Below are 13,839 nucleotides of genomic sequence, written 5' to 3'. Positions count from 1 at the left end.
AAGACTTTGTCTTTGAACTGTCTTTGAAGTGTATAGAAACGGAGGAAGAAAACCATTTGATCAAGTCCTAAGTGCAGTAATAAGGGATAAAATAGTAGTGCTTTAGATACTTTTAAAGCCTGACTAATTTGACATCCAGTGCAGGAGATGGTGATCATAGGGGTGTGGGTGGAGGCTTTAGTTGACTTTTCAATGAACCAAATTTTCACAGGAATTTCACTCCTACCTAAATGAACTGGAGCAGGGGGTAGATTAACACGCTGTATACTTGCTTAGTTGAGTGATGTCTTCAGGAAACAGAGAGGCTTTGAATGCTATAGATTCAAAGTGATGTCTTTCCTCTGCTCTCATTAATGACCAATTTGGTAGCCTATGACTAGAATGACATGCTACTAGCAATATATTTTTGCAGGTGGAGTTGTTTTGCTGCCTTTTCCCTATCCTAAGGTCACTTAGTGAAAATCATAGCAAGTTTCCCTAGCCAAATCATTCACTTGCTCACTTCTCTGTTTGTTCTGTGTCTTTTCATGTATCTTAATTTGCATTATACACTTTAATATGAAAAGATGAAAGAAAACCTAGAACCATATCTCTGTGCCTGGAGATGAATTACACTTTACTTGACAAATATGAGAAACAGATCTGTTTATTTCCTTTATCTTGAAAACATTGGATTCCCTGCTATGGATGCTCTTCTCTAAACTTTTCATAGGACAACAGCCAAAATCCAGTTGGTGCCTTACGCACAAAGGAGTCCTTCCCTCTGTGGAAACCTGGGCATTTTTATCCAACACGGAACATTTATATACAAGTTCCAGTTGGGGTTTCTTTGCAAAAAATCCTTCGTATTTATCTTTCTCTGAGAATATATGACATGTCCAACATCACTCAATGGGTTTCCATGGGTGAGGAGGAATTCAAAATCTTACTCCAGCCACAACACTATGCTAACTCCCAAAGAAATTTCAGGACCACATTAAGTAACATTTAACTGTTTACACAGCATATTGGATTCCTGCTAGGAATTTGGTTTTAAAAAACTAAGCACAATGTTAAGTGCCTGCCTGCTGTGTGACACTTCATTCTTTCAGGACAAAAACTAACAGAACCTAATTCAAGCCATGCATCTTATTAGAAATACAAATATTTGCAGGCAACCAGAATATTATGCTAAATCTCCAAATTAAGCTGCTAATTAGAAAACCAACAAACCACATCCTCTAGTTTGACTGGCAGAATAAAACCTCATTATCATTAATAAATGATCCCCTGGTGCCCATCTCCCTGCCCAGCCACAAGGGAAATGTTTTCTAAATAATGTGCAGTTTGTCACTCACCCACCTGGCTAAACTACATAGGTTCATGACAATTAAAATGAGTGCTGCCATTTATGGTTTGTAGTAGTAATCTCTCCAAGTCTGAACCTTGCTGTCAATAGCAAAAATAATATGGGTTCGTCTAACAGCTATCTTTCTTGGACAAGATAATGAGGAAAATACCTGTATTTCGGTAGATAACTCATGTTTATTCCCTCAATGAGGTGTGCAAACCAGAGTGTTTGATCCTATGATCCAGAACAGATTATAGTCTTAATTTTTAATTGCTTTGGCTTTAAAATCCCGAGTCACTCTACGAGCAAATATTTAGGATGTGGTGTTACAATTGTAATAGTAGCCTCCAGCGTAATATGAAAATGCAAAGCAGATGGAGGCAGGGCTCTTCTTGATGTTATACTGGCAAAACAGGTGTTGACACAAGGCAGAGGCCATGGGTTCAATGGCCAAGAGAAAGGGAATGAATTGGGGAAATAAAATACTTAGTTAAAGGTAAAGTTTTCCTCTGACAACAAGTCTAATTGTATCCGATTCTGGGTATTGGTGCTCATCTCCATTTCCAAGCCGAAGAGCCGGCATTGTCCCTAGACACCTCCAAGGTCATGTGGCTGGCATGACTGGATGGAGCACCGTTATCTTCCCACTGGAGCGGTACCTATTGATCTACTCACATTTGCATGTTTTCGAACTGCTAGGTTGGCAGAAGCTGGGGCTAACAGCGGGAGCCCACCCCACTCCCCGGATTCGAATTGCCGACTTTTCAGTCAGCAAGTTCAGCAGCTCAGTAGTTTAATCTGCTGCACCACCAGGGGCTCCCAATATTTAGAGATGACAAATACTTAAGAAATGACAAATGTTCCTCTATCTTTCTTTGCCACCATTGCACAAACCTGGACCAAGTTCAGGCATTAAAATGTTACACCTGCAGGGAAATGTAATATAAAAGCCCAGGAGGAAAAACTATGTCATATTTCCTGTCTCTGAAAAGATCTTTTTGCAGGTTGGATTGGATGTCTCTTGGGATCTCTTCCAACTATATTATTCTCCCCCCCCCCTTTTTTTTAAACTAGTGCCTGCATTGAAGAAGTCTCTTCAAAACAGGACAACATCTCGATGTCTCCCAAACGATTTGGCCTGCCATCTATTTGCTTTATTCTTCCCCATCTGAAGAATTATTCCCAACGTCACATGTGGGGTTTTTTTAATTGTGTCAGAAGCAACTTGAGAACACACTACATCCTGCTGGAAGGCTTCTCTCATGTCCCCGCAAGCTAGAGCTGACAATGGGAGCTCACCCCATCTTGCGGATTTGAACCGACAACCTTCAGGTTAGGAGTGCAGTCAGCACAAAGGTTTAACCCATTGCACCATTGCAATGGTGAATGAAGACAATATCCCAGGTTCAAGCCATATCGAAGAGTGTGAACTTGAACAGATGTGCATACTTAAGTGACACTCCAAAGTAAAACTCAGACTGGTTTATACTCAAAAACTGTGATGCTGGACTTTCTGTAACAGTGAATTATCTCTTTTAACTATTATCTTGTGCTTCTAAATATTCAGTGATTTATGTAGGCTACTGTTAATCCTTAGGCATAAATTGTTTAAATTTGATTAATAGTAATACTTTTTTCTTATTAACATGGCAATTTTTCATTGTACCTAATTAAAATCTGTATAGAAGATTACACACACACACTTTGGCTATCCCAGGAGCTCAGAGTTTATTGATCAACACCTAGCTAAGAATTTTAATGCAATTACAAGGGCATTGTGGACATTAGTGCTCAAAATCTTTGCATTTGCAATAGATATATAGTGCAAGAGGATGAGGTTAACCTTGGCTTTGGTCCTTCCACCATTTGTTAGGAAAATAAAATAAATGAAGTTATATTGACTACACTGATCTTGCCATATACCATTTCTTTAGTATCTTGATATATTCAGTGTTTTAGTGCTTACAGGTGTCATCCTAACTAAATTCCTAGGCCAACAGATTTGAAATGGAGTGATGTAATAAGAGAATGTAATATAATAGTCCATGGAAAGTCATTGACCTGAATAACATGGACATCATTTAAAGTTTGGGGAAGATCTTGGTTAATATTGATTGAACATACAAACCCATTTGCTATGCTGTAGCATTTAGTGTTAGAAAATGTCCTTCTCAGAGAAATGTAAGTCAACAAACAGCAAGGGCTTGCATATATAGACAATGTTTTTAAAAAAGAATTAAGTTTAGCATTATATGACCTTGCATAGTTTTTCAGTCTTCGTGTTTTAAAAAAATCTTCAATGCTTTCAAAACCTGGGTACTTTTTATTTTATTCCCCATGTTAAAAAAAAAACTCCTTCCAAAGTTGATAGTAAAGTGTTCCTTTACTGGTAAAGAACAAGCACCTGAAAGGTCCATCAGACCCACAAAGATAAATAGTGTGAAGCTTCTAGGAGAAATTATTCCAATGCAATTTCGTCTGTAGATTTACAGACTTACCAAACTGATGTACAATATAAATGTTCTCTGCTTTAAAATACCTGCAGCATCCACGAAACACCAGTAAATATTGTTTGTACAAATGGCTTTGTCTCATTTGGACCATTCTTGAACTTACATGAGTATGGTGGCTCCTGATAAAGTCCCAGATCAAGAAATGTTTTCATTCAAGGCTACCTGGTAACACTTAATATAGCAAGCAATAAATACATGACAATAGTTTATTGGAGCTGGATTTGACATGTCCAGCAATATAGGGCCAGGCTGTTATTCTATACCTGGACTAATGTGTGTGATCAAATTGGAACAAGTTTTCACATCTAAACAAGCTGGGAATTCTTTGTCTTCTCATCACACCCTCCCTTCTCTGTTATGATATCTTCTTTGTCTTACATTCTGACCAAGTTCTGAAAATTCTGCATGGCACAATTAGTCCAAATTAATTCCAGTGTGCACACTGAAACAGGTATGGTTTACTCACCTCTCTAGCTTGGTTTGAGGGACAGGAGTTTCCTTGATATTTTTTAGTTAGCCTGTATTTAGCTGAAGTTTCTTCTTTTGATCACAGGGACATCCCAATGTTGTAAACAGCCACTATTGTCCAGTTGGCAGCTTAAGGTTTGGAATTTCAGACTGTTTAAGAGTGGGAGAATAGGCAGATGGCTTTGTTAACTTTGATATTTATTAAATGAGCAGTAGTATACATTTATACACAGCTCTTGGGAAGGACAATTACATTAAACAGTCATCTCATTGTCTAGCTCTATTTTTATAGAGAATGTACTCTCATTGCTCATAGGGGCTGCAGTGGCGCAATGGGTTAAACCCTTGTACTGCTGAACTGGTAGCTCCTGACAACCTAGCAGTTTGAAAACATGCAAATGTGAGTAGATAAATAGGTACCGCTTCAGTGGGAAAAGGTGACAATGCAGGCTCCTTGCAGGCTGGCAATCTTGCCAGCCAGGAGGTGACAATGCAGGCTCCTTGGCTTGAAAATGCTGTAATCTGCTCTGAGTCTTCTAGGGGAGAAGGGTGGAATATAAATACAATGTGCCATTAATAATAAATTACGATCTGCCAACTGCAAAAGGCCACCCTGCTGGGATCTGCACGCATCATCTGAAAATACGTCACACAGTCCTAGACACTTGGAAGTGTTCGACTTGTGATTTTGTGATACGAAATCCAGCATATCTATCTTGTTTGCTGTGTCATAATAAAATAATAATAATAATAATAATAATAATAATAATAATAATAATAATAATAATACAGTTGGAAGAGACCTCCAGGGGCCATCTAGTCCACCCTTTCTTTCCGCTAGGTAGAAAAAGCACAATTAGTACCCTCCCGACAGATCGCCATCCAGCCTCTGCTATTATTATTATTATTCATTTCATCTGTGGAAAGCATATACTTCAAACAGAAAGTTACATGCCATTATATTCCTTGGCTTTGCCTGTAGATTTTGGCCCAATTATAACTGCCATGGCTCAATGGTATGGACTCATTGAGAAGACTTGTAGATTTAAGTCTTCTGCCCTCCTTGTCAAAAGGTACTAGTGTTTCACCAAACAACCAGTTCCATGATTCCATATCCTTGAGCCATGGCAGTTAAAGTAGCGCCCAACTGCATTAATTCTTCAGTAAGATGGCAATATAAACATGCTTTGTTGCTACAGACCAATGGTGGATACAACTCAAAAATCTTCAGCCAACAAGTCATAATATACCAGTTACAAATCATATAAAGACTAGGAGAAAATTATCCAAATATTGCAATATAAATGGTAGGATCTAATTTCCGAGCATCTTTCTTTTCAAAGCTGTAATATTTGGGTTGCAACTTTTTAAAGCTATGGTCTTGGAGTAGTTTTTAATATCCTTGCATTTGTTAGATGAGAAGCATTCATTTCTGAAAACCATTTTTTTCTATTATTCTCAGAGCTTGGTTGTAATCTTTTAGTTTCCAAAAAGGCCTAATTGTAAAAGTGCTTTCACCCTATTTTCACCTGCATCTCAGATTAATTTCTAGAAAGGCTATCAAACATCAAAAGCAAAATAAGTAAAGACAGCATATTAAAAATTATGACCGAGGGAACCGTATTGGGGGAAAAATAACAAAGAGATGAGAAATGACCTGCCATTGTTTAATGCGGACACTAACTCAAATGAGTGGATTGAATGCACTTTTTAATGTAAATCTATCATTTTTAATGAAGCTCATGCCACTCGGAGAGCTCAGAATGCTGCGGGGGCTGCACAGCTAATAAACAGCAACAATCATCATTACAATAAAATACTACCAATTGCGCTAAGTAAAAAGTTTTGTCTGAAGAAAGGGCTTACTGTTACTGGAACACTGACAAAACATGTTTGCAATTTTGTGCCAGAAGAAAAAAAGAATGTAATGATAACCAGCTTAGCCCTATTATTTCAGATGACTTTTTAGTACAGACAGAGTTTGAAAAAAATACTTTTGAGCCTCTAGAGCTCTCACTATCCCTCAGCTGGCATTGCCACTGACCAATTTGATTAGAGGATTCTGGGATTTGTGATACCAAAAAGTAGCAATTTATTTTTTCTTTTGCTATTTTTTATTTGTTATTTATATTCAAATAAATACTATTTTTAAAAAAGTAACATTTTAAAACTTCAAATAGATGGTATTATTTGCTGTCATATTAGCTTCCACTTACACTGCTCATGGCTTTATTGACAGTCAATATAACAACAACAACAACAACAACAACAACAACAACAACGTTTTTTTCTTCAAGATAGTCTTGAATTCTGATGACCCAAAATGCAGACTGTGCAAGGAAGCTGACGAAACCATTGATCATATCCTCAGCTGCTGTAAGAAAATCGCACAGACAGACTACAAACAGAGGCACAACTATGTGGCCCAAATGATTCATTGGAACTTATGCCTCAAGTACCACCTCCCAACAGCAAAGAACTGGTGGGATCACAAACCTGCAAAAGTATTGGAAAATGAGCACGCAAAGATACTGTGGGACTTCCGAATCCAGACTGACAAAGTTCTGGAACACAACACACCAGACATCATAGTTGTGGAAAAGAAAAAGGTTTGGATCATTGATGTTTGCATCCCAGGTGACAGTCGCATTGACGCAAAACAACAGGGAAAACTCAGCCGCTATCAGGACCTCAAGATTGAACTTCAAAGACTCTGGCAGAAACCAGTGCAGGTGGTCCCGGTGGTGATGGGCACATTGGGTGCCGTGCCAAAAGATCAGAGCCGGCATTTGGAAACAATAGACATTGACAAAATTACGATCTGCCAGCTGCAAAAGGCCTCCCGACTGGGATCTGCACGCATCATCCGAAAATACATCACACAGTCCTAGACACTTGGGAAGTGTTCGACTTGTGATTTTGTGAAACAAAATCTTGTTTGCTGTGTCATAATACAACAACAACAACAACAACAACAACAACAACAACAACAACAACAACTTTATTCTTATATCCCGCCCCATCTCCCTGAGAGGATTCAGGGCTCACATGGGGACCAAGCCCAGTAGGACAACATAAAATGCAATACAATCATAATAAATTAATACATAGTTATAAAAACACACCATCACACAATAAAACGTGGCCAGAGGTTAAAAGCGACATAATACATCTGTAACCTACTCCTCCTCTTTTCCTACTATGCATAACTTCCTTGAACTTTCTTTTCAAATGAGTTGAGTCATCTCATGATGTGTCCGAAGTACAATAGTCTAACTTTAGTTATGTGGTTTCTAGTGAGGGTTCAGGCTTGATTTACTCACAGAGTTATCTATTTGTCTCTTTGGCTGTCCATTTTTTATTGTGTCAGAAGCGACTTGAGAACATACTGCAAGTCGCTTCTGGTGTGAGAGAATTGGCCGTCTACAGAAATGTTGCCCAGGGGACGCCCGGATGTGTTACCATCCTGCTGGGAGGCTTCTCTCATGTCCCTGCAAGCTAGAGCTGACAGATGGGAGCTCACCCCATATCACGGATTTGAACAGGCAACCTTCAGGTCAGCAATCCAACTTTCAGGTCAGCAGTACAGCTGGCACAAGGATTTAACCCATTGCGCCACTGCAGCTCCTTCCATGATATACACAGAAGTCTTCTCCAGCACATTTCAAATGAGTTGATCCCTATTGCAGTGCCCATCAGCTTTCTTCAGTATCCAGCTTTCACTTCTTTGTAAAAGTCATAATTACCATGACATGGATGTTTATGGCTGTGATATATAACACAGCCCAACAACAAAAATTTTGGTGTCTTTTTGGCCTGCTTCTGGGGTTATCTGGGGCACTGATTCAGAAAATTGGCTTTTTACGGCTATCTCAAATCTCTTTTCAAAACATCGGCAATTGTAGATGTGGTCTGACTGATATGATCACTGTATCTTCAAACTTTGTAAAATAAAAAGAAATGTTGAAAAGTGTTTTCTTCTCCTAAATTGAATAAAGTACAAAAAGAGGACTAAGAAAGAAATTAAATGCCGAACAGAGAATGGCTTTGGGTACATAATTCACATTATGCCCCTTTCTCCAAATTGGATGAAAGGTAAGCAATTACCTGCAAAAGAACTTTTTACACAAAATCCCCTACTGCAATTTAAGACCACAACTCAGATTTCCACATTATGATTGAATCCCAATTACTTCTTAACCATTCATCAGTGGAAAACTTTTTTTTTTGCACACTTCCCATTTTTATCAATTAATAATTTAGCAGAGAAAATCACATGCCGTGTTCATTCTCTATTCTTTTTTCCTGGGTGATGTCTTTACTTCTCCCACGTATTAATAGAGCAATTTCATGCCTTTTTAAATAACTTTTTTACTTACTGATTGCAAGGGTGGAAAAGCTTTCTTAACGTATTATGAATCTCTCCGCATTTTTATGGGAGGGAAAAAAGAAGAAGAAAGGCAAGCCATTTTTCTGCATGTGTAATCCACAAAGGTTATTAACATCATACTATTTATATAAAATGAGTAACAATAAGTTTTTTATAAGGATATTTCTGGGCTTTGAATTGTTGTGTATTTTGTCTTTATATATCTCCTTCTGTTTTTGCAATGCTTTCTAATTACATCTGGCTTTACTATTAGGCAAGGTGAGTCATCCTGCCCCAGCAAGTAGATTTTGAATATCATAAAACAAGAGCAACTATTAATAATTTATTTGTTGTTAGTGCATTTTTAATATCCAGGACCAAGAGTGGCACTTGTGAGATTTCTCTGCCACATTTGACAAAATACCATGATTGGGTTGCTGTGAGTTTTCTGGACAGTATGGCCATGTTCCAGAAGCATTCTGTCCTGACGTTTCACCCGCATCTATGGCAGGCCTCCTCAGAGGTTGTGAGGTCTGTTGGAAACTAGGCAAGTGGGGTTTATATATCTGTGGAATGATGTCCAGGGTGGGAAAAAGAACTCTTGTCTGTTTCAGGCAAGTGCGAATGCTGCAATTGGCCACCCTGATTAGCTTTGCCTGGGGAATCCTTTGTTGGGAAGTTTTAGCTGGGCCTTATTGTTTCATGTCTGGAATTCCCCTGTTCTTTTTTGTTCTTTTTTTATTTACTGTTCTGATTTTAGAGTGTTTCAATACTGTTAGCTAGATTTTGTTCATTTTCATGGCTTCGTCCGTTCTGTTGAAATTGTCCACATGCTTGTGGATTTCAATGGCTTCTCTGTGTAGTCTGACATGGTGGTTGTTACAGTGGTCCAGCATTTCTGTGTTCTCAAATAATATGCTTGTCCAAGTTGGTCCATCAAGTGGTCTGCTACGGCTTATTTCTCTGGTTGAATTAGTGTGCAGTGCCTTTTATGTTCCTTAAGTTGTGTCTGGGCAATGCTGCTGCCTTTGGTGGTCCCTGTGTAGACTTGTATGGTATATGGTAGACTCCTGCAAATTTAAAAGTAGCTGAAAAAGTGGAACCTCAAGAGGATTAACTGGGATTGTTTTCGCCAAATTGGGAGAGTTGCATGGTATGGCATTAGCTCGAGAATATAACATTCCAAAAATCATAACCAACTGTCCTCTTTTTTTAATAAAAAGGAGCCCAGTGTGGCAATCCTATTCCTATGACCAAAAAACTGATCTTGGAAAAGTTCCTTTTTGCCTGTATCTCTCTTTTAACTCCCATTTTAACTCCACATTAAATGCCAAAGCTCTTTATCAGTGGTTCCCAACCTTTGGGCCTCCAGGTATTTTGGACATTAACTCCCAGAAATCCCAGCCAGCTTACCAGATGTTAGGAAGTGTGGGAGCTGAAGTCCAAAACACCTGGAGGCCCAAAGGTTGAGAACCACAGCCCTATATGAATAAAAATGTTCTGACAGTGGAAAGTAATGATGATAGTTCCTATGGTTCCAAAATGGAACTTTTTCAACCTCTGCTAAAAACAAGCCAAAAGTGTTAACTCTATTTCTTTACTGCCCCAGGCTCATTTCCATCCAACATTTCCCACTAGCTCTCTAAATACTGTATTTAACCTCTCACAGTCTCACCATTCTTATGAAGTAGAACGTTTTGTATCCATAATCACATTTTTCACAAATGGAGTACTGCAGGTATGAGATAGAGACTTGCTCAAGGCCATTCAGTTTTTGCACGACCAAGCTGGGATTTGCTCGATTTCAGGCTTCTATAGATGGAGTCTTTTGCTCCAACATGGAGCATGCTAATTATACTGAGATATTTATAAGCATAAAAAGTAGTCTCTGTTATGCTGAATTCTTTTAAGTTGCCTGACGCTTTGATCAGACCCACATTCTCACTGGTTCCCCGAGTTACACCCTTGACTCCACACTGATTTCTTGCTATTATTTAAGTATCTCTGTAAGCTTGTTTGGCTTTACATTTCAAGTTCCATTTTCCGTTGAGAAGTCTTATTATGTTCATTATCAGGCTGTTAAATTTGTATCCTGCCTATTTGTCAAGAAACCAGAACTCTGGTTGGATAATAATGCATTAAGTTAGCAATTCAGACAAAGACCTTTAAATATAAAACATTCTTTTTAAAAAAACAATGATTGAGGAAGACATGAAGGAAAACAAAAGGAACAATAGGTGGGAGGACAGTTAATATGTTTTGCAAAGGTATATTAAAGGTAAAGGTTTCTCTTGACGTTAAGTCTGGTTGTGTCCGACTCTGGGGGTTGATGCTCATCTCCATTTCTAAGCTGCAGAGCCGGCGTTGTCCATAGACACCTCTAAGGTCACGTGTCCGGCATGACTGCATCGAGCACCATTACCTTCCTGCTGGAGTGGTACCTATTGATATACCCACATTTACATGTTTTCAAACTGCTAAGTTGCCAGAAACTAGGGCTAACAATGGGAGCTCACCCACTCCCCGGATTCAAATCAAGAGCTCAGCAGTTTAACCCACTGCGCTATCGTGGGCTCATATATATATATGTGTGTGTGTGTGTGTGTGTGTGTGTGTGAGTCAATCAGAGTCAGCAGTGACTGTCAACTTTGATTAGTTCCAACTAGAGAAGATCAATTGTATTAAGTGGGTTTACGTACATGTCCTCTCACATGTGGGTGAAATGTCAGGAGGGAATGCTTCTGGAACATAGTTTCAACCCAGAAAAACCACAGCAACCCAGTGATTCCAGTCATGAAAGCCTTCGACAACACATTGTCCTCTCACTGTTCAACACTTCATTGAAAGGTCTTCTTCAGTTGGGTCTAACCAACAGTATTCAGTGAAATATAATAATTTCTGTAGCATTTCTTTTGAATGTTTCTCAAAGTACCTCAGCAGTGCCGACAGCACTAGTATATTATTTCCTCCATGTGATGGATGGAAAATATCACACCTTATGTTACAGTAGCTGACACGAAGTTGTGCACAGAAAATAGGGGCAAAACAGGCCTTGATTCAAGCATCTGCAATGTGAAATGATTGGAGAATTTGATCTAGGAGTTTTTCTGGAAACATGGCATGCCAATTTGTAAAGCATTGCGTTAGAAATACAGCACAGTCAATAATATCATTTCAAGGCTCAGTAGCATCTTTCCTCTCCTGGAATGAGTGTATGACATTTATTAATAGAGGTACTGAATGACGGGCATATTTAGAAATCCATTTGATTTCATAAGTCAGATTGCTTCTCTTTTACTCATTGATTAGAATCTTGCTTGGCATGGAAGACATCTACCCTTTCTATAGTGATAGGAGATTTATTTTAAAGGAAGGCAATGTTAATTTCCTCCATGTAATTCTGCTGATTTAATCATGCCATGGCTAAGGCCAGTTTCCCCAAGGGGGAAAAATAGATGCAACCAACTTTTTAAATGCTGCAGAACAGGGCAAACATCAACATCCATGAGTTCAGTTCTGCATCCAATATTTCCCCAGCATGAAATATTTCCAAAAAGTAAATCTTTATTTTGTTGTTTACTGAGCATTATACTGTTGTGTGGGCATACCTGTTATAGTCACCCTCCATTGTCACAGATATTTGGTGTTTCATCGTTTGAGCTATTCACCATTTTATATATGGAATCCCATTTAACCACACCATTATATATCATGGGACTTGGGCATCCATTGATTTTGCTATCCACAGGGTGTTGGATCCAAACCTCAGTAGATGCCAGAGGCCCATTTACAGTATTCCATCCTGCATTCCTTTTACTCATTGCTTCTTTTGCATTTTCAGAATCTTGGCCAGGATATATAGCCAGTCCAAAAGACCAAGAGTCCGAGACATCTGAAATCACATGAGACAATTCACAAGTCTGTTGATTGATTGCTTACAGCAAGCATTTCCTCTGCTGATGGGAAATTTATAGCTTGGCAATGATGGCTCTTATTTCATCCGAGGAGATGTTGGCTCCTTTTAAACTCCTGTTTGGATCACTACCACTTTATAATGGAGGAGACCTTTCCTTGGCTCTCATCTGGATGAGTTTAAACAAATTGCTTCAGTGGATCTACTCTAATTAGACTTCCAAGCAATTCCTCTAGTTAAAGGGTTTCAACAATACTTGAAAACATCACATTTCTGCAGACTTTGGGAGTCAAAGGTCATGCTTGGTGGGTTATTCAGAAAGCTGTAGTCTTGCAATATAACTGTTCCAAGCTCTGAATGTCAGACTGTAGAGTTGGAAACAACTTCCCATGTCCCCTGGCTAGGATCATGGTTGATCTCTTGGATGCAGACTGTACTACAGAGCCAAATGGAGCAATGATCTTGTTCAAAAGAAGCTTAATAAATTCACATTCTGCAAGGCTATGGCATCCTTACTTTGCAAAGTACACCATCAATCAGATTTACACAGAGTATGCTATCCTGCACCGTCTGCTGCCTCCAAGCTTAAGATTTAGGCATACATCCCCAACCTAAGTGACGATCTATTGTTAGAAACCATCTTTCATACCCAAGAGATACATAAATGAAAGAAGCTGTGAACTTTTTATTACACCTGCAATGACTGGAAGTATAGCCAGGAGACAACTGTCCAAGAAGCTCACAATTGTCGTTTTAAGCAGCCTTGGAAGTGTAATGCACGTTTATGCTCACCCAACTGGAAAGGTGCATTTTTCTGGCATGATGAAGAAGTTTCAATGTTATTACAAGCCCCAAGAGCCAAAAGGGTTTGAAAGGTTATGCAGTTTCAGAATCCGAACTGATAGATCAACACTGAAGCAGCTACTCAGGGCTGAAATACAAGCTATGTCCACTTGCGCTAGGGGACATCAAAACATGGATAAGCAAACTTGTCCAAGTGAGAGAAACTAGCTGTAGTCGGTGATAGATTGAACTATTCTGAGATTATACCTTGGAAGATTATGAGTATGTGTGGCCCTTGTGGAAGGAGGGGAATTCGCTGTAGGTCTCCATGCTGGGCCGGGCTGTGGCGCAGCTGGCTAGTAACCAGCTGCAATAAATCACTACTGACTGAGAGGTCATGAGTTCAAAGCCCGGGTCGGGTTAAGCCCCCGACCATTAAATAGCCCGGCTTGCTGTTGACCTA

Source organism: Anolis carolinensis, chromosome 6 (assembly GCF_035594765.1).
Source record: "Anolis carolinensis isolate JA03-04 chromosome 6, rAnoCar3.1.pri, whole genome shotgun sequence".
NCBI lineage: Eukaryota > Metazoa > Chordata > Lepidosauria > Squamata > Dactyloidae > Anolis > Anolis carolinensis.
The sequence above is the reverse complement of the archived record's forward strand: the minus strand, read 5'-3'. Positions refer to the sequence as shown.